This window comes from Rousettus aegyptiacus, unplaced genomic scaffold, assembly GCF_014176215.1.
Source record: "Rousettus aegyptiacus isolate mRouAeg1 unplaced genomic scaffold, mRouAeg1.p scaffold_m13_p_5, whole genome shotgun sequence".
NCBI lineage: Eukaryota > Metazoa > Chordata > Mammalia > Chiroptera > Pteropodidae > Rousettus > Rousettus aegyptiacus.
Window position 1 is genome coordinate 114,958,706 of NW_023416308.1, and position 20,823 is coordinate 114,979,528.

The window sequence follows — 20,823 nt, forward strand, 5'->3', positions numbered from 1 at the left end:
TATGGTCACAGAGGTTCTTATACGGGAAAGAAGGATGCAGCTGACTCAAGTATCAGAGTGATGCAGCATGAGAAGGATTCAGTGAGCCGTTGCTGGCTTTGCAGATGGAAAGGGGTCATTGCAGGGTGGCCTCTAGAAGCTGGACAAGGTGGAGAAATGATTCTCCCTGAGTCTCAGAAAAGAATGCAGTCCTGCTGATACAGCTTGATTTTAGACCATCGAGACTCGTTTGGGGTTTCTGACCTCCAAAAGTGTAAGATAAATTTGTTTTAAGTGACTAAGTTTCTGGTAATTTGTTACAACAGCAATAAAAAATTAACACAAGGACATAAGCAAAATTCAGTTTCTTTCAATCCCGACCTTCTCCAAATTCTGTAAGACCCAGCCTGGGGCAAGCCACAGCCTTCCAGCTGAGTAGGCTTTAGCCCTTCTGCCCAGGCTACAGTTAAACATCCCATCTCTGGGTGGGCAGATCACCAGTTGGGTCTCCCCACTGTTGGCAGTAGCTTGTTCCTTCTTTGACGCAGACAAGTGGGGGAGCGGCTTTCCCACTCTCTTCCTATTATCCCTGCCTCTTCCTGCATGAGTATTCGAAGCTGATGGTGAGGGGTCCACAAGAACTTGAAAATACATTTGCTCCATAGAAAGCCATTTGTCCATGCTTTTCAAGCAGGCATTCTACAATGATCGATGAAATCAGACATGGACCTTGTTTTCGTGATGTTTATAGTCTAATGGGAAAACTGGGAGAAGGCTCCTGTGACTCCATGCAGGAGATGAAGGTGGCTGTGGTGGCAGAGGTGGAGAGAAGCAGAAAAGTTCCCAGAAAATTACTGGCTTTGGTGACAGGCAAAGCGAGTCCAAGGGAAGAATATTCTTTTAACGAGTACATGTAATTTTTGTAATTAAATGTTTTACTTTCATGAAACTGTTATCAATTAACAAGTAGTGTTCAAAGGCTTACAGAAACTGTCTCCAATTTACATCCTCCTTTTAATTCTTTAAGCTGTTTTTATCGTTAATGGTACTTTCTTCCATACTAATTGATGGAACAATTTTTGACTTCCTATTTTTTGGCATCCTTGAGAAAGACATAAACTTAAAAACCAGCATAATATGAAACAGGTCAAAGTGCCTAGTCAACTTGAGGTTTTTCATTTTTATCGTATCCTTCCACCCTTCAGAGAATCTGTTGAAGGCCTTCCCCAAATAAATGCACATTTGTCTTACACAATTTTACCTACAATTTCTGGAGGGATTCTTAGGGTCCCATGTAACCCATCCGCTAATCTACAAGTGTACAACCACAGCCCTAAAGAGACAGAAAATCTGATGAAGGTGTCCAAACACCTAAAAGAGGCCAAGTTGAGTGGAAGAACAAAATCCAGAGTTCCTAGGGGTCTTGTGGCAGGCCCTTTCTAAGAGCTGTCCAAGAGGGCCCTGGCTAAATGTCTCCTGGGGGCCATAATCCTCCCGGGTTGAGAACTGCTGTGCTATTTCAAAGAATCTTATTTGCTGGGTGTCTTATTTTGCCTCTCCCTCTTCTCAAATGTAACCCAAAGGCAAAGGCAGGGCCTTGGTTCTTCTGGTGAGTACACTGTTGGGTTTGGGATGGAGCAGCTTGTTGGTGCTGTTACCACTAACTAAGGTGGGAATAGTAGGCCACAGACATGATGGACAGGACAGGGAATCAAGGGTCTGAATAGCTGACTGGAGAACGGGTGGGTCGGTGAGGGGCGCTTCGCTGCACTTGGAGTTCAGGGAAGAAGTCCAGGCTAGAGATGCTGCAGTCCAGTCATCGGCGTGCAGATGGACGGTGAGGAGCCAGGCCTCAAGCATCCTGGCGCATCCCCCTTTTCTCCATATTGTTCATTCCACGTTTTTAAATTTCTTAGCCCAGGTAGCTATTAATTTGGGCCTTCAATTCCTCATTTGCTTCATTGTCTACCACACACTTCCAGTGGATCCTGCCTGGCCCCTGTGCCAGCCTCGGTCTAGCTTTGGCACCGTCACTTCCTTGCTGCTTTTCCTGGATTTGGGTTTGGGTCGCAGCATCAATTCCTAGAACAGCCTGCTGTGATGGTTAAGTCCCTGGGACTTTGGCGACTGACCTTCCTCCCCTGCTATTTTCTGTGAAGATGGGCAATTTGCTTGCTCCACACACCTGCTTGCAGTCATGTTCTTAGTTCTGACCTCTCTGTAGCTTTGACATACCATTCATCCCACGTGGGGGATGTTCTCTCCCCACTACCAAATCTGCAGGTTCCTGGCCCATCGTTAAGTGCCGATGACCTCCAGGGTCCTGGCATGGGTCTTTTCTTGACCTCTCAGGACCAACCCTCCAGTTCTAGTGGCTGTATTACTGTTGACAACTCTCACATCTGTACGGCTACCACTAAAAGTTCTTTTCAGTTGCCTTTCTTGTACTATAGTTCTGACACAAAATGCATAGTTGGCCCACCACATCCACAGATTAGACCAATTGCAGATGGAAGTAAAAAAGTTACTGACATGTACACCATGTAGTTAGGGCTACGATGGTTTTATGTTCTAAATACAGACCTTGTCATTCCCCGAACAATACAACTTGTACAGTATTTACACTGTATTAGGCATTAAGTAATCTAGAGATGCAAAGCTAAGAGTGTGCATAGGCTGTATGAAATATATTCATATGTACATATACATGTACACACATATATATGTATACACATATATAATTTTATGTAACAAAATTGAGCCTTCTTGGATTTTGGAAGCAATCCCCCAGATGACTAAGCTTTCGGTATGTAAATATTAAAGTAGGTGGGAATCCTTTAATGCATCACCATTTGATATCCCATCCTGTCAGATCATGACAATGTTTCAGGGTGGTCATCTGAGACCTTACACCAGAATTGCCTGGGGGTAGGGTGGGGAGCAGCGTATACATTAACCATGCAAATTTCAGCCTCCAGGTTTAGAAAACCACAGGGCTGCCTTAGAGACTGAGAATCTCTGACACAGCCGAACATTCACCCTCCCGCCAACACCTCACCCACGCACTGTGCCACTGTCCTCCAACCCCGAAGCCAAAAACAGCTTGCCCAGGGCCATAGAATGGATCTGAAAATACTGGTTTTGCGTGGGGATATGCAACCCATTTGGAAATTAAACTCTCAAGTAGCTATTTGCACATTTTCTGCTCAGATGTAATGGTACGTGAAGATCAAGACAAGATGTTTGATGCCAATTGTATACTGTGAGATGGCCTGGAAGTTGCCACCTATTTTGGTGACCAGCTGGACCCACTCATACACATGAATCAGTGAAGATTAAAAAAACATTTTATTTACAAAGACAAATGATTACATGCTAATCTGAACTGCTAGTTTATACAAGAAATGACTTGAAAATTCCTTTTGATGTCCTCCAGTCGAATTCCTGTAGAGAGAAAGAAAAGTTCTTACTACATGGGAAAGAATATTCACTATGATTTATTAGGGACTGACCCTTTAAATCTATCTATACCTCTAGTTAGTTGGCTTTTCTGTTTAAGCTATCGTGTCTATATTAAATAATAATAAACACCAATATGTGAGCAGATACCTACCATTAAACATACTGTTCTTTCTTTAGACCTGGGGGAAGGAGAATACGATACTTTAATAGGTGATTTAATCCTCCCTTTTCCACGATAGAAATCCTTATGATCCCTCAGACAGTTCCTTCTGGAACAAACTTTCCTCTTCTCCCCCAGCCAGCCCCAGTGGGTTCACCTTTACAGGCTCTGGGACAAAAGACAGGAGGTAAGACGTGTGAATGTCTCATCACTGGGATATTTTAGCTTGGCCCACACCTTGCATTTAAGTTTACTCACCTCAACTTCAGACTGGATTTGAGCAGAAGAAATATGGTTTACATTTTCCCTGCAAAAGAATGGGAACTAGTGTCTTAACCAGCCCTAGGAGTCCGTTCTTGGGGGAAAGGCACACCTGGTATGGGCTGTGTAGGTTTTAACATACATGTATCATAGGAACCATTAACTAGTCCAAAGAACTTCCTATTGGCTACAAAGCCTACTTAATTTTCCGTTGTCACTTTTCATTCCAAGGCAAGCTCACAGCTCAGAAAATACCTTTCAGTCACAGTGATCAGACTGGGGCGGTATTGAACTCATCACTGGTGAGTCATTCAGGAATGGTCTGAGATAAACTTTGGATTAAGCCAATGGGTTCATGGTCTTTGTACAGGTCTCCAGGTCAAAAAGCCATACATAAAAACTGAAAATTTTTACATAGCAGCCATAGATTGAAAGTGTTGCAAAAGGATTTACCTCAAATCATTCCTGGGCTCCAGAGAAGGTGCTGGACCTGAAACATACAAGACTGAGTCAGCAATGCTTATTATGCTTACTTGCTGCATTAATTGTTCCCACGGCAGTTTGTAGAAAATCAGATTTCCGAGTCTCAACAGCAAGTCATCAGCCGAACGAGATTCCATGTAAGTCATCATAGATGAGCCTAAAAAGGCATGTTTCTCCCCAGCATACTGTGTGTGCTAACATGTGGAAACCACTCACCTTTGAGTAGACAAGCAGGTTACTGGTAACAAAACCTAGGGAAAAAAAGCTGTTGGTGATGAAAGTTCCTTACACAAGGCACCCCCCCCCCATCTTTATCTTCTCCAGTTTCTCAGGTGTTCAAATGTTTTCATTATGTATGTCATAGTGAGCTAGTTTGATTCATCATAGAAACTGACTACTTGGTGGCATAAACCAGACATCAACTAACCTTTCAACTCTGGAAGCTTTTCAGTAGCACCCAGGAACACACTGCTCCTAAATAAGATCACGTAATTAGTAAAGTATTTCAAACAACCAAAGTTATCCTGGCTACGGTTAACAGGTTGCTGGGCTAAGAAAAACTAAGCAAATGCGATCTTCAGGCATTTGTTGTACCTCGGACAGTTCCTTATGGAACAAATTCTCATCCTCTCTCCCAGCTAACCCCAGTGGGTTCACCATTACTGGCTCTGGGGCTAGAACAGGGGTAAGACAGAATGTTTGTTCTCCTCACTGGCACTGGACTCTGGGGCAAGCTATAACCAAGTTACAAGTACTCACCACTCACAAGTCTTTCCACAACTTCAACCTTGGGCAGATTAATGGGCATCTAGGAAATACAAGAGATTAAGAAACATCACTACAAGCAATAAGAGGAACCAGAAAGCTGTATGAGTCAATCATGGCTCTGGAAACCAAAAAACCCCACAATAACTTATCCTTTGAATAATAGGTTCACATGTATATTAATTTACCACAGTATTAGCAGCAACTCACCATTAAGATAGATGAATGTATCATCATCAGGACAACCTGTGAACAAGGGACAAATGATTATTTAAAAATATTGGGATGGAATAAGAAGAATTCATTAACAGAAACTGCCATCAGAACTCTAACATGCTATTAACTGTCATACCTCACAGAGTATCAGCGTAACAATTCAAATCATCTGACAGTGGCAAGTAGGTGAGGGATAAGCACACCCTCTCAAAAACCAGCTGTGCTGCTGGGTTCTCTCCCTCCCCAAGAAAATCATTCCAAGAGAAACAAGCTGGAAGGAGCAAAAAGGCGACACCGCTCCACTGGCCATTTGCTCTCTTGGTTGCGGGGAACACTGGAGAGAGGCACACAATCCCCCATTTAAACGATTACCTGTCGTCACCCTGGGAGGCAGCTGAATTCCTCAGGACTGGTGGTAAGATGCTAGAGACAGAAAAGACAGACATTTTATGTACCTGCTGATAACCACTCAAAGACCCTTGAGTATTCTTGGCCCACTTCTCAGTAATAAGATGACATCACTTTGAAGTTCAGTCATATGCTTGTCATTTTATGTTCATCACAGAGTGGCCGACCCAATTTGACACCCCATCCACTGTGCCCCTACCCATAATTGCACAAAACACTGTATACACACCTGGAGCATCACTGTAATGTTTGATTTGCACGGGGATAAGTCTTGCCCCATCTTCTGAACTACGTATTTTTTTAAATTGAAGCACATCTGAAATAAAAAAAGCACCCTTCACTTAGTTTTACAGTGCCTTAACACCTCTGAAAAATCCAAACATTTGCTGCACATGGTGCTACTCAGAATTTTCATGGTTTCTCCACTAATCCATCAGAAAGAGAGAGTTCAATTTGTAAAATCATCCCCGTAGCACATTCCATAGAACTTCTACACACTCAACAATTAGTAGTGGTAATGAAAAGTCTTAAACACTTACCCTAGCAAGACGGCTTTTTTCGGTTCTTTAGCGTGCAAAACTGCACCTGAACCCTGCAGAGGAAAACAATTAGGTCAGCGCTGGGTATTTCGCAGACGCTGTTTTCCAGAGTAACGACTGTACCGGCAGTGCAAGGCCAGTCTCATCAGAGTTTCTTATCCTCACGGAATTCAGCACAGGTCTGTGATAAAGATTCTCATCACAGAGAGGGCCGCCAGCACCACCCGCCACCGCCATTTTGTCTTTTACAAAGCCTTGCAGCAGCTTCCAGGCCTGTAGGCCATAGTCAAGTTCCCCCACCCCCCACCAATGAAATAGATGCAACCCATTCCTCAGCCTAAAATACAAAACTTACCACGGGTAGCGGGCGAACGAGACCGAAAGTGCACAAGGAGACACTTAAATACCGCTTCGCAGAGGCCCACGGGATTTGGGGGCGGGACTGTGGTCGGCGCACGCGCATGAAGAGAGCGCGTGAGAGCCTGGGGGATTGTGGGTAGAGATTTCCCGAGCAGGCGGACGCGGAGTGCGCGCCCCCGGCGGCGCGAAAACGGCGCGCATGCGCCTTAAGGCATCGCTCAAGCACGTCTAATTGAGGCCGGGCTTGGGCAGGGCTCAGTTCGGGGTTCTTTGCATGGAGACTTATCGGGAAGTGAATCAGGCGCTAGGTGCTCCACCTTTGTCTTATGACAGGGTCTGATTTTTCCTGACTGGCCACTAATGTCTGGCTCTCCGGTCCAATTTCTCCGGAATCTTGGCTTGTAGCAAGGCTAACATAAGGAACACCGTTTTAAGCACACTACGTGAATCGATTCGTCCTACAATAACTATCTCCATTTTGTAGATGAGAGGCCCAGGTGAAAAGAGCTCTTGCAGAGCCACCTGCAAGTCCCGCCTGATTGCCAACGTGGTCCCAGTCACCTATAGACTGGTTACTGAGACCAGCCAGCATTTGTTCATCGGTCGTTTGTGATAAACACCTAGTGCACCTGCAAGTTTTATAAACATATACTAAGCTCTTTGTATGTGCTATTCTGTATGAACTCACTTAACCTACAACTCTAGGAGGAAGATATTAAGGTGATGTTATAAATGAGGAATCTGACACCTAGAGAGGTTAAGTAACTTGCTTGGTGTTACCCAGCTAAGAAATTTCAGAGCCAAGGTGGAAATCCAGGCAGTCTGATTCTACTTGGAGCCAGGCGTTCTGATTGTGCTTTACTAACATCATCACTCACTGTTCTCAAGGCAGTAGGGGAGCAAGCAAATACACAGGAAACAAATCCCTGGGTACTGTTTCTCAATCTTTTTTCGTTGTCTCCCCCTCCCAGGAGCGTTAAAGAGACATTTCCTCCTCTAATCCCCCCTAAGAATTTTTAATACCACTGATATACTGTATATCTGCTTGAGTAGTGTGGCCCTTTGGAGAACCAGAAAACTTTTTCATATCTAAGATTGTCCTGCCCCCCGCCCTTCCCCAACCAAAAATCAATTTTTACATCTTTGGGGACAATATTGTTTCCCAGGGTAACATAACAAGTGACACTATGCACAATATTGAGAGAATTCCAGTTTGTACAAAGTTATTATGAACTGGAATAAATTCATTTATTCAATAACTATTTCTAGGTCAAGTACATGATTAAAAAGTTGTAACAAAATGTATAGAAAATAGAACAGATAAACTATGGGAAATATAGAAATCCCAGAGTAGACAGACCGGGTTAGGGAGATGGTATGTGAGAATGGGAATGAGAAATGCTTTCTGGAGTGTCTGAGCCTTGAAGGGTAGATAAACACACTGGGGGGAGGGAATTCCAGTTAAAGAAACAATTTGAGCACAGGCTTGGAGCTGGAAAAGAAAGGAAGTGCATGGATATAATTCAGGAAAGGTACATTCATATAAAATATAAAACTAGAAATGATTTCCTGGGAAAGACCAGATGAAGGCCTGGTGTGCAAAGCTAAATAATTTGAACTGTAGATAGAAAAAAAGCCAGGGAAACCTTTTGAGCAGGGAAGTGATAAATTGTACATTAATTAGATTGTCACAGTAGTTTAGGCAACAGGATAAGTGGATTCTGTTCTAACAAGTGTAATGGCAGTGGAAAAGGGAAAGGAAGGGTTTAAGTCAGGGGTCTCCAACTCACATATCTACAAAAGTGTAAGGTAGATAAGAGATACAAACTGGGTGGGGCCTTTGGCAAACCTAGGCAGCCCTTTCTTAGCTCCAACTGTCGCCTTGATAGAGTTTTGTCTCTGTGTAAAAAATTTGAACAAGAGAATCCAGAAATCCAGAATTGTATGTTTCTTTGCTCGTTTTAAATGTTGGTGTCTAACTTTACATTTTAAGCACATTCTATGATCCAATCAAAATATACCTGTGAGCCAAAGGCGGCCATGACGGCGAGTTTGCAGTCTCCAGGGAGTGACATAGAATCCACTAGAAAAGGGCAATGTCAAAAACTGGGCGCTCTTTTTGGAAGCTACAAAGGGGGTGAAAGGAGTAGGCACTGAGAAGAAACAGTGCTTCATCTCTGACTTATTCAGTAAGCAAGAGAGAACGGTGCCCTTTCCTATGCTTTCTTACTAAAGCACAAACCATGGGGGATAATATATCTGCTATAGTTTCATCACTAAAAATCAATGATTATAGATAACAATGCCAGCTCTTTCTACAGCCTAATAGTAATAAAAAAAAAATCACATCAAAGAGTTTTGAAGTAATTTGTTTCCAGAGCCTAATTAAAACTACCTGACACCAGGGCGTATGGCACCTCAACCTACCTTTTCTCTACATTCTTTCCATTTGATGCAAAACTATTCATCTTCGAACTGTGTGAACCAGAATTGAAATGTCTAATGCATCAGAGGTACTTGTGCTTTCTCCCCCGTCCGTGTGAGCGCCCACCTCCTTCTCTGAAGTTAAAGCAGTGTTTCAGGGCTTCTTGACGCTCTGCTCTCAGTCTAATAGTCCTTAGCAAGACCCGTACATAAAAATCTGTCTAATATCCTCCCACCCCCCCAAAAAAGGCTACTGTTCTTGGCAGTTAGAGACCACCCTGAAGTTTTTATTTTTTTATCTTTTATACCTAATCTTCCTAGATGGTCTCTCATCCAAATACTAACCAGGCCTGATCTTGCTTAGTTTCTGAGATCAGACATCGGGCTTGCTGAGAGTGGAATGGCCATAGACCATGGACTGTGGTGTGGCTCCACTGGAGCTCAAACCCAGGACCTTCTGTGTGTAAAGCAGACGTGCTATCTGCTACACTATGAAACCACGTCTACCCTGACATTTTTACAGCAGTCTTACTCTGGCTCCCTGACTCTAGTTTCCTCTATCTCCTCCTTTCTTCATCTTGCAGCCAGACATCTTGTCAAATAAAAAATTTGGTCAAATCTCATGTGTCAGCTCGTAGTCCTTCAGTGCCCCGCCACAGTCCTTAGGCTAAAGTTAAAACTCTGCTTGCTTTGCCAATTTCCTTACTACCACTCCCTCTCCAAGCCTGGTCCACCCTGCCTGTCCACCTTAAACTCCCCCAGCTCATGTCTGTGTAAGCCATCATTGTATCTCTATTGCCTAACAGAATACGTGACACAAAGTGGGACTCAATATATATTAGTTTATCTCTATACAATTTTGAATGATTTTTTTTTCCAGCCTCAATTCATTGATTACTTATCAAATGAGCTACTACTCTTCAGTCCGACAGGTTTGCTCAAGGAGCAACACTGCCCCCACCTGGCAGCAAGAGGCACTGCTTCGCCTAATGGAGTGGGTAAGGCAAACGACCAGTGAGTGCTTTGTGGGCAACGGGGCAGACAGTAACCTCAGTGACGAAAAAAGCCTAATTTGATAACAGAATTTTTTGGATCGTGGAGAAATACGACACTGGGGAGGATTAGCCTGGTCTCTGGGGAGATGAGGATGTTGAAGATTGTAAAGACAGGCTTACACGCTGTACCTGTGGGTCTGAATGAGGAAAGTGTGTGACAGGAAGGTATGGTGAGGAGTTGATACAGGTAATATCAATTCTTGACCTTGTGGCTAAGATCAGGTATAATATCTGTTCTCATCGGTTTGATATCTGATATGTCCTCTATCTGACGACAATATGTTACATTGATTTTTGGAACAGGAGCTTGCTCTGTCTGCTCCATGCATCGCAGTCTCTCTGGGAACGGTGTTACCCTTTAGGGATATTTAGTTGTTAAACAAGAAATATGTTAGCGATAGCCTTGGTGGAGTTATATGTCTTTTAGAGAAATGAGCATGATAAATGACAATTGGATCGATTAGTAGAGGATTTGATTATAGACTCATGAAGCTATTCAGAACTAGGCTATTAAGCATGTTTATTATTTCGACCAGTGATTATTTTAGTAATTGTTTATGTACTGGTAGAATAGGGCCGTGCTCAGCAACTTTTTTGATTCTGCTCCTTATCATTTAAGAAAAACATTAGATTACACTTAATCTATGTGATTTTTAAAGTAAATTATTCTCTGTGAACATTATCGATTATTTGGAAAGGAAATTTCTTGAAAGGGTGCAATATAAATAGAAGTTCAAAATTTTTTTCTCCTAAGTCATTGTGTTAAGAGAGTGGATAGAGCCAGGCGGCCTGGCTTTGAATCCTGGTTCACCTTATGCTTTCTGATGAAGGCCGAGTCCTTCGGTCTGTTTTGTTCAGTGCTTCTTTCATTGGTGGGTGCTTTTTGGTGGACATTCATATGTGATGCAGAAACCTTCCTGCTTTGTGCACACTCCATGTACCCATCAACACGCTTCTGCCCCAGGCCTCAGTGCCCTTGACCTTCCAGTCTTTTTTCTTTCAGGCCTCTAATCGGATGGCCAGGCCATTGGCCATTGCCCTGGAATAGTCTCGCCTAGGGTCATTTGTTCTTCTACACGAAGTAGATCATCAGGTGTGTTGCTGGCAGATTTTCCCTCTCCGCTTTCCTTCAAGGCCACTTCTGAATGTGACTGTTGTCCATTTTCAGCTGGCACCAGTAAGTTACCCATGTGTAAATCAAACTCGGGCTTTTACTTCCTTAGCAGGTTGTGTAAGACATCCCACTTGACCACGGTGCTTTTACACGTATGGTGGGTAACACAGGGGCCTGGGCTGCCTGCTCATGCAGTTTGCTTGTGTCCTCTCATTCTGCTTAGTCTTGATCCCGTGAGCACCACTTCCATCTTTTGAAAGACTGTTGCTGAGCTGGTCTGGCTTTTTTGATTTGACAGGTCCAACTTATACGAAGTGACATTATCAATGTAAGGAAGTCCGACAGAACCCAGCTCATGATGGGGGCAGTTCGTGGTCACTTGGTCCTTCTGAATCAAGTGTGTCAGCAGTACGTCAAGAGCTGTTTCTTGAAAGGCGTGTAATTCTCTGCTGTGGTCAGCTCGGCCTTGCTCTCGAATCTCAGCCACTTGCTTTTCCCATTGGGTCTTGCCATGAGCTCCGAACTATGTTTTTTCACCACTGATACTTTTGTCCCCATAGATCTGTTGGATTTTATGGCCTAAGTGGCAGGACTTTGTACATCGCAACTTGGACCTGTGGCAGGGCCATTTCCTGCTCTGGGCTGCACTCAGAGCAGGCAGTGCACAGTGCCGCCTGGTATATAAGCGGAAGCTATACAGTATTTCCAGGGATCACCGCCCATGCATCCTCTCTGTCCGCAGTGGTGGTGCTAATCTTTGCTAATCCCTCTCCCCTACTCCCCAGGATGTATTAATTGCTTTCAATTTGTTATCAAGGTTGAAGGGTTGGGGCAGGGGTGTCAGAGATTTCAACTTTGCCTTTCCCACTAGACAGCTCTTATCTGTTAGGCCAAGGGTCCAATATAGGGGTTACTTCAAGTCCTAAGTATATCCATCCTATTAAACACTTGGGGTTGGAGGAAATTACCTGGTACCTATAAGTCTCTACTCTAAAGGGGGTCATGATGATGCTTTGAGTCTCCAGGCATCAACGTTAGCTCAGATCCTGTGTCTAAAATCCTCAAAATATTTGCACATTCTCCTTTTCTAAATGTACAATCATTTGAGTAAATGATGAATCCCCTTTAAAGAAGAACCGAGAGAATCATAATATCAGGATCTTTTCCCTTGAGGCTTGGTTACCCCTTCAATGACTGAGTTTTGGTTAGGAAGATTGGCTCAGATCCAAGAACTGAGGAAGCGATCGTGACCGTTTATTGTGGTGACTGCCCTAAGCCTTCTGTTCCTCTCTGCAGCGTGTGGGCAGCAGCATCCTCTCGGTTCCGCATCTATTTTTCCCCGAGGGATACCATTCTCTAGGATACTCATAGCCCTCTGTGGGTCAAGCCCCCACGGCTACCCTTCCAATCCTGTCAGTCTTATGGTAATTACAGCTTTCTGTGTTCTGGCAGTTAAGTCCCTATTACACCTGGCCTCTCTGATTCGATGATGGGAAAGGATCCTTCCCATGCATCTTAAGTGGTTCAGCTCTGGACTGCAGAGGAGGACCATCACTGACCCTCCTAGTGACGCTGAGGCCCCTCCCAATGGTGCATTCCTGACGGCCTTGTACACGTGGTCTCCTCTGGGCCCTTTCTCAGAATATAATTCTCTCATGGGTCTTCTGGCCTCGCATAATAAATAATGCCATTCCAGTTCCCCATCTCCTTCGGCCTCTGTGTTCCTTCCTCTGCTGGTACTAGGTGTTGTGAGAGATGCCTGCAGTCCTGGCAGGATGCCTGGTGCTTGCAGCAACAAGGTCACACTACAGGGAGGGCAAACTCGCCTTACCTATTCTGGGACTTCTTGCTCTAGGCACAAGGATAAGAAGAGGGAGTAGCTAATAACTCGGTGGTGGCCTTGAGGCTGAATTTGGGCGTTGACTGTAATTACTAATCTGATTGTAACTAATAATAATAACAACAAAGCCAGTTTTGTGAGAGGGAGAATAAAAAGCCATGGAGACAGGGGTGGGGGAAGCTAGCACTGCCATTCTTCCCCTCCCCCTTGCCCGTGTTAGTTAATGCATTTCCAGACTCCGACTCTTCTTCCTAACCGTCTCTGCAACACCAGGGCATCTCAGGCATATCCACTTCACTGGGCTTTCTCCAGGCTTCCAGGAGCCACCATAGAAGTGATTTTGCCACATCCACTGGGTGCTGAGAAAGTCCCCCTTAAGCAAATGGATTCTTACCCAGTGATCCTTTTCCTAGTGCCCAGGTGTTTAATGGAATTCATATACTTGGAGCTGGACTAACCCCCACCCCGGGTCTCTGGCCTGGGGAAAAGAGCTGTCATGGGAAAGACAAAGTAGAAATCTTTGATATTGCTCGGTCCCCACTCCAGTGACTTTCTCACTTCCCATTCTCTTCTTAGCCCACCACTCTGCAGCTCCTGTACCCACCCCTCTGCTGAGCCTCCTTTGCACTTAGGTTAAAGCCTGTACCTATTGAAGAAGGCCCAGTTCCCTTCTTCAGTTTCAATACCACCGTTCTGTTCCCACCCTTGCTCTCCTGGACCTCTTTCCTGCATCGACCCCCTGAGGTCAGAAATCTGTCTGTATAATTTACTGTTTCGTCCCCGTTATATAGAACAGGGCACGTCACTATAATTCATTGACGGCCTGTCTTATGCTATATGGTAAACTCCTGGAGAGGTTGTTGGAGGAAAAAGTACTTTTGATCTGAAGACAGCTTCCTCTAACAGAAAAATCTAAGGATGGAAGCCACATTTCAGGCGTTTTGCTCAAGGGGTCGCTCTGCCCCCTTCTGGTCGCAAGAAGCACTGCCTCTGTTAGCGGAGGAGCCGGGATATGCAAATGAGCAATGCTCTGCTGGGAGCTGGGAGTAGGACATCATCACCTCTACAGCACCTTATTTCCTGAACTGCGGAGGAGCGTCCCATTGGGAAGATCTCTCAGGGAAGGGTTAGACTGGTTTTGGGGAGAGTCAAAAATGTGGAATTTTATAAAGAACAGTTTTCAGGCTGTTTTTGTAGCCTTGAGTGAAATTTATGGAAGCCAGGCCTGATAGGAATCTTAATTGTAGGTTGGTTGGTTTTTGGCCCAAGAGCAGGAATGCTCTTTGTTCTTAATATTTAGCATTTTTGTAAATTATCATCCTGAGAACACTCGATCCCATGGATTTTTGGCATAGGGAGATTGACTAGGCGCTTGCGCCATTCATTCCATAAATTAACCCGATATTGCAGGACCTTCATTCACGAAGGGTGTGGTTCTGCCTTTTGGGATAGATGTCAGTTAAAATGCAGACCGTTGGCAGTCTACGGCATCCTTCGCTTTCGGGGGAAAATCTGAAGGCGAACCTACTATTTCCCCTTTTTCTTCAGCGTTATATTTTTGACATGTTTGGCCTGTCTTTAAGGTTCAGTCATTTCTAGTCCTCTCTTCAGAAATATTCCGCAAATTATTTTATCCGCTGGCGATAGGCCCTTTTTCAGATTTCCAATTTTTTACTACTATAACCAGTGCTGCAGTGAAATCTTTTGCATGTTGCTCTGTCCATATGTGTGAGCTTCCTTGGGGTACGGGTCTAGGAGAGACGTTGCCAGGTCATAGCTATGAGTGTTTTCAGTTCCTCAGGCTGTTGCACGTTGCCCGCCCAGAGTGGCTGTACCCATTTATGTTGCCACTGACGTGATTTCATATCCTTGTCATCACTTGGTTTAGCCAGATGTTTTAACGTTGCTGATCTGATGAACACGAAATGGTTATTTTGTTAAGATTTTAATTTGCATTTTCCTGATTACTAATATGGCTATGTAATCTTTCAAGAGTTCACTAGCCATATTACTGTGTATCCTATTTTATGAATGGACGGTTTCTATTCCGTAAATTTTTTTCCTTACTGATTTTTAGTCATATTGTATATGCGTATTTTTTTTTTTATCAAGACTCTATTTGTTTTATTAGTTTCAGATTCTATATCTTCTAACAGTCATGGCTTGTCTTTTTGGTTTGTTATGGTTTCTTGTAATACACAGATTTTTCTCTTTTATTTATTTAATTTTTAATTTAAATTTTTATTATGGTGACATGGTCAATACAATCTAATAAGTTTAAGATGTACAATTTAACAGTAAAGCATATACATATATATGTACATATATATATATACACACACACATATATTTTTTTCACACTGTGTATTCATCTTCCGTAGTTACATTTCTTTCTGTCACCACATATTTGACCCCTTTGACCCCACCTACCTCCTCCCGATCCTTTGGTAACCACTAGTCTATTATTCATGTCAATTTTCTCTCTTAATATTGTAGAATTTATCAATTTTTTTAATGGTTTGTGCTTTCGTGGCTTGTTTAAGAATTCTTTCTCTACCTTGAAATCAGAAAGATATTCTTATTTTCTTCCTAAAATTTTAAATATTTGATTTTCATATTTAGTTCTTTTAGTCACTTGGAATATGTTATTGTGTTTGGTGCTCTAATTTTAGCTATCTCATTTTATTTTTTCTAGAACCATTTGGAGAATAGTTAAATCCTTCCTCTGCTGATTATATTACCTCTGCATATATTAAGGTTGCAAATATGCACGGGTTATTTTTAGGCTTCGTATTTTGTTCCGTTAGTCTATTTGTTCCTTTAGCATGCTATAATTATTACTTTAGCAATATATCATGCTTGGTATATGATAGGATTTGTCTTAAAAATATACCTTTACTATTTTTGGCCCTTTTCTCTTGCACATGAATTATAAGAGCATCTTATAACGTTCCCAAGAATACATACGAGGATGTGTATTGGAATTGCAGTGGATTTATAGACTGCTTTGGGAGCGTTCATTTCTTTCTGATATCGAGTCTTTCTATTCATGAAGACATGATATCCTCCTTTCAGTCTTTATACTTGGTATTCCTTCGCCTGGAAAACTTTCTTTTAGAAAGCTCCTTTGTTCCCTCACCCCCTTTGTTCTCTGCTCAACTGACACTTCTTCAGAGATGCCTTCCAGGAACAGTTTCCTTATCCTAGTCTATCTTTTCATAGCATTTGACATACACGTTTGTGTATTTATTTTTTTATTGTCTCTCTTCTACTCAGTGGAGTTAAGCTCCATGAGAGTGGGGACTTTTTCCTTGCTATGTCCCAGCTCATAGAACAGTGCCTGGCACATGACAGGCACTCAGTATTTTTTCGCGTGAATGTATTTCTGTACAATAAAATCCTTTCTTTCATAAAGAAGTTATCTCTTTGCCATTAGAGTTACTCCTAGATCTCAGTTTTTGTTGCTAGTGTAAATGGCAACTTAATTTTTTTTTTCTAGTTGTTTGCTACTGGTGTACATTGCTTTGTGTATTGCTTTGTGTCTAGTATTTTATTAAACTCTAATTTTAATAATTTGTAGAGTCGGTTTGATTTTTCTGTACAGAATTTTATTTCCTGGTAGTAGAGAAAAACATTTAGGTCTCAATTTTTTTCCTAAATCAAATGTTAGTTATCTATAAAAGTGTTTTGTGCAGTACTGATATTACTATCTTAAAGAAACTTGCTATATAGTGACTCTATTCTAATTCTGCTTTCTAATTTGAGCATGAAAGGGGACTCCCCTTTCCAAACTTGCTATAAGGTCCATTTTCCTTTAATTTCTGAGTTTTAAGTCAACACCTTTCATAGCACACATTTTTCTTCAAGATTCCTTACCGTTTTCACAGAAGAGTGATAGTCAGAATCTAGATTTCTGCTATTTCATAATGTCTTTCTAAATGTCTGCATTTCCATAGATATTTTGTACCTTCTCCGTTCAATGTAATGAATAAGAAGAAGCTTTCTTAACTAACATTTCCAGATTTGATTGTAGTCAACAAAAAGTCTGTGAGAAGAACCAGACCATGACGTTTTCTGCACAGAATACTTCTGTGTGGGTTTTCCACACCAAGCAATTCTCCAGTTTTGTGCAGACACCAATTGGATGTCCTATAATTTAATTCAATTTCAAAACTACCTAGAGTTTTCACAGACCCCAGAGGTTAAGTGAGGCCCCAGTTCTACAGACTGCACCCCCCACCTTCCACTTCAGACTCCAACCTCAAGCAGTGAGTCTCCCTGGTTACCCGCACTTTTATCTCAGTTGGCTACAAATCAAGGTTCCCACAGCCCCCTCCTCAGGTTCGAATTTGCTATAGCAGGTCATAGAACTCAGGGTAACACTTTATTTATTATTTATTACTAGTTTATTATAAGGGATGTTATAAAGGCTGCAAATGAACCTCCAGACAAAGAGGCACATGGGACGAGGCCCGAAAGAATTCCAAGCAAAGGAGCTTCTGACCCCATGGACTTGGACATGTATCTTCCTGGCACATGGATGTGTGTTCACTAACATGGAGGCTCTCCTGCCTTGTTGTTTGGGGATTTTATGGAGGTGCCATTACTCAGGCACGGTCCTTAGCCATAGGTGATTAACTCAATCTCCAGCCACCCCAACCCCCCTCTCCAGAGGCCCAGGGGCGGGGCTGAGAGCTCTAACCTAATCACTGGCGGTTCCTCCTCTGGTGACCAGCTCCTATCCCAGAGCTATCTAGGATATCCCCACCACCACTCGTCACCTCATTAACATACAAAATGACACTCTTAACGCTCTAAAGACTCCAGGGTCTTAGAAGTTCTTGTGTCCAGAACTGAGGACTGAGACCAAATATTAGAACAAAAGATGCTCCCATCATCTCTATTGCTTAGGAAATCACAAGAGTTCTAGTAGCTCTTGTGTCAGGAAACAGGGATGAAAACCAAATGTATACGCGGACAGTCGCCAAATCACGACGGTTTATCTTTACAATAGCGTGAAAGTGAAAAGAATTCAGTAGAAAGGCTAGGCTTTATGAACTGTGATGTTTGGTAGCTTAGGTGTATTAAATGCATGTTCGACTTAGGATATTTTGAACTTATGGCGGATTTCTTGGGATGTAAAACCCCATCGTAAGTTGAGGAGCATCTGCATTTCTTATGTCACAGTATCACAGCCTGGCATTGCAGCACCTCTGGAAAGGTGTGCTGGGGGCACTGACGATGGCCACAAATAAATAAATAAATAAAAGCTTGTGAAGATGGGGTGATGGTAATGTTTGTTACAGTTGTAATTCTTTAGCCTCTTTCCTAGTAGTGTGTCTTGGTTCCGGGAAGTTTTGTTCTCAGATTGGTTACATTCCAGGTAGTGTTACAATTTCTATTTTGTTAGTGTTACAATTTCTATTTTTAACGGAAAAGAGAGTTTCCCTTCTTAGTGATGTATTTCACTTTTTTTTTTATTTGTCTTTAATTTCTCTACAGTCTAAATTCTTTTAGATTTGGTATTGAAATGAGCCACTTTAGTTGCCAAGTGATTATTTCAAATTCAGGTTTCTATTACTCCATAATTGTCCCTGTTTTCTCAATGTTTTATACTCCTCTTTCATCTTATTGAATATAAAAAAATATTTTAAAAATATAGTCAGTCATCCGCTTCTCTATAGGAAGGTCTTAATAATAAGACCTCTATAATTGACCAGAAAAGGAGTCTAGGTTGGAGCAGGGGCAGGTGTGGGTGGGGCTATTTAAATACTGAGTTACTTGCCACCAAAGGGATGAAGGGAGATTTCAAGTTCAAGAAGCACATATTGAAATTTAAGACCCCGACTTCTCATTCTGTGTCTTCAGGATGCTACTGCTGGAAAGCTCTGGTAGCATTTAGCCATTTTGGATGCCTGTGTCCAATTTATCTGAGTACTAGATACGTTTCGAGTGGTGCATTTATTTCTCTTTTAAGAATTGGCCGTAGGTGCACTTCCTTTACTCTTTCTGGCTCTTATACCCCTTACATTCCTCACCCTTCCCTAAGACAACAAGAGCCGGAGTCCCTCCCGCAGAGTTTATAATAACAAATAATATTATCCCAACATATTTTTCAAAGAACAGCTGCCAAGTCAGTCCTTTTGGTCAGGGTCAGCCTCCTCTGCTTTCTTTTCTTTTCTTTTTTTCTTTTTTCCCCCCCTTTTCCCCTCTGCTTTCATCTCAGCTGTACCTACACTCACAAATGCTCAGTTCTTTAACTTCGGCCATCATCCATTTTTCAAATGGCTAAACTGCTCAAGGCTGACAGGTATTGCAGAGGCAGAGCTGGGGTGGGTTTTTTTTTGTTGTTTGGGGTGGTTTTTTATTTGTTGTTGTTTTTTGTTTGTTTGTTTGTTTTGTTTTGTTTTGTTTTGTTTTTCTGGGTCTTTGGAATGAAGCCCTGGGCTTTGGCGGAGTTGCAGAATCTGGAGGACAGAGCGGAGACAGTTTCCCAAGTTTCTAAGTCTGTCTTTGGGAATCTCTGTTTTTGACACATCGGGGGTGGCGGGGGTGGTGGGGAATAACGGCCTTATCTTTTGGCCAAGATCGAGTAATCCGCAGCTGTCGGGGAACATGTGACAGGAATTTTTGCAATAGGGGGTTGGAAAGAACTATCTGGGTACACTCGGCTGTCTGCATTTCAGGGTTCACCCCGTCTGCCTGCCTGGATGTGGAGTACTGAGGACTGACTGGCGGCCTCATGTGGTCCTTCTTGGCCTCTGGACTGTCAAACTGCTTTTTTTCCTTAGCTTTGTCTCTGCTCCTCTTGAAGGCTAAATTCTTTTTGACAAATTATATACTTTGTATTCCTACAGTAAATGTTAAGTTTTATATTTATCAATATACTTTACAATGTCTCTGAGACTTGCAAGCCACCTTCTGCCCTCTGTCCTCTGCTTCCCCCAGACTTAGTACTTTGTACTTTTTAATTTTGGTGGAACAATTAGTTACAAGTCTTGGTTCGTTTTCCCACATAAACAGTTTCGTCTTGATCATTTCATCTTGACATTGTTTAAATTCTTTTTAACTTTTATCCTTTTATCTTCGCATGCGACTTTTCTTGAATTGTGTCTAAGAAGGGAAATATTTGGATCTGATTAATATAGTTCATCCACTCATTTACCAAACAAGCACCTGCTGTATGCTACCTCTGGGCTGGTGGGCCCATTGACAAATAGCACAAATCCCCTGCCTCTTGTCTTGAAATGCAAACAGACACTCAAATTTAACAAACAAAGGGGACATGAATTGTAGCAGAGAAGTAGGTGCACAGTGGATGGAAAGTAATTTTTTCCATAGAGTTGAGAAAAGCTGTCATTCGAGCTGGGTCGTGAATGACTAGGAGCTTATGAGGCAGAGTGGACGAACAGGGAGGGCGAAACAGAGGGAATGGCATGAACGAAGATGTGGAGACCTGACAAGCCACTGTCCTGAGGCTGGCAGGTGTTTGAAGGCTGATGTGGCTAGAGGGTAGTCCCGTGGCAGGTGTGCTGGTCGATAAAGCGGGCGGCGGGGCGTGGGGTAGGGGTGTGGGGGTGAGTTGTTAGCTTCCTTATCCCATGCAGAGGGATTGGCTTTATCTGTCTGGAGCCATGGGGACTGCGAGTGAGGTACTGTGTTCCTTGCAGCATTATGTTGGATCATCTCTACCAGAGCTTCTGACCCCACAGTTCTCAACCTTGAGCTTTCATGTTGGGGATGAAGTCTGTGCAGAA

General features: G+C 42.8%; 1 long non-coding RNA gene, 8 other non-coding genes and 1 pseudogene across 10 annotated transcripts; 1 reads left to right on the plus strand and 9 right to left on the minus strand.

Annotated features, from left to right (window-relative positions):
* Nucleotides 1-3,304: 3,304 nt before the first annotated feature.
* LOC107501613 lies at nt 3,305-6,686 on the minus strand. 2 transcript variants are annotated; one of them, XR_001594815.2, is made up of 12 exons: nt 6,629-6,686; nt 6,274-6,326; nt 5,964-6,050; nt 5,699-5,749; nt 5,321-5,356; nt 5,105-5,153; nt 4,773-4,819; nt 4,562-4,596; nt 4,316-4,352; nt 3,860-3,908; nt 3,593-3,620; nt 3,305-3,423 (listed from the first exon to the last, which is right to left on the minus strand). It is a non-coding gene; the product is annotated as an uncharacterized LOC107501613 (long non-coding RNA). The 2 variants fall into 2 exon arrangements; XR_001594814.2 differs by lacking the exon at nt 6,629-6,686 and having other exon boundaries at nt 6,274-6,604.
* LOC118603292 lies at nt 3,692-3,818 on the minus strand. Its single transcript, XR_004951168.1, has one exon. It is a non-coding gene; the product is annotated as a small nucleolar RNA SNORD22 (small nucleolar RNA).
* Nucleotides 4,101-4,169, minus strand: LOC118603291. The gene has a single exon (XR_004951167.1). It is a non-coding gene; the product is annotated as a small nucleolar RNA SNORD31 (small nucleolar RNA).
* On the minus strand, nt 4,429-4,498 carry LOC118603290. Its single transcript, XR_004951166.1, has one exon. It is a non-coding gene; the product is annotated as a small nucleolar RNA SNORD30 (small nucleolar RNA).
* On the minus strand, nt 4,669-4,735 carry LOC118603285. The gene has a single exon (XR_004951162.1). It is a non-coding gene; the product is annotated as a small nucleolar RNA SNORD29 (small nucleolar RNA).
* On the minus strand, nt 4,936-5,062 carry LOC118603293. Its single transcript, XR_004951169.1, has one exon. It is a non-coding gene; the product is annotated as a small nucleolar RNA SNORD22 (small nucleolar RNA).
* LOC118603286 lies at nt 5,426-5,500 on the minus strand. Its single transcript, XR_004951163.1, has one exon. It is a non-coding gene; the product is annotated as a small nucleolar RNA SNORD28 (small nucleolar RNA).
* Nucleotides 5,823-5,894, minus strand: LOC118603287. Its single transcript, XR_004951164.1, has one exon. It is a non-coding gene; the product is annotated as a small nucleolar RNA SNORD27 (small nucleolar RNA).
* On the minus strand, nt 6,132-6,207 carry LOC118603289. The gene has a single exon (XR_004951165.1). It is a non-coding gene; the product is annotated as a small nucleolar RNA SNORD26 (small nucleolar RNA).
* A 3,618-nt stretch (nt 6,687-10,304) lies between the features above and the next one.
* On the plus strand, nt 10,305-10,472 carry LOC118603246 (annotated as a pseudogene).
* Nucleotides 10,473-20,823: the final 10,351 nt, after the last annotated feature.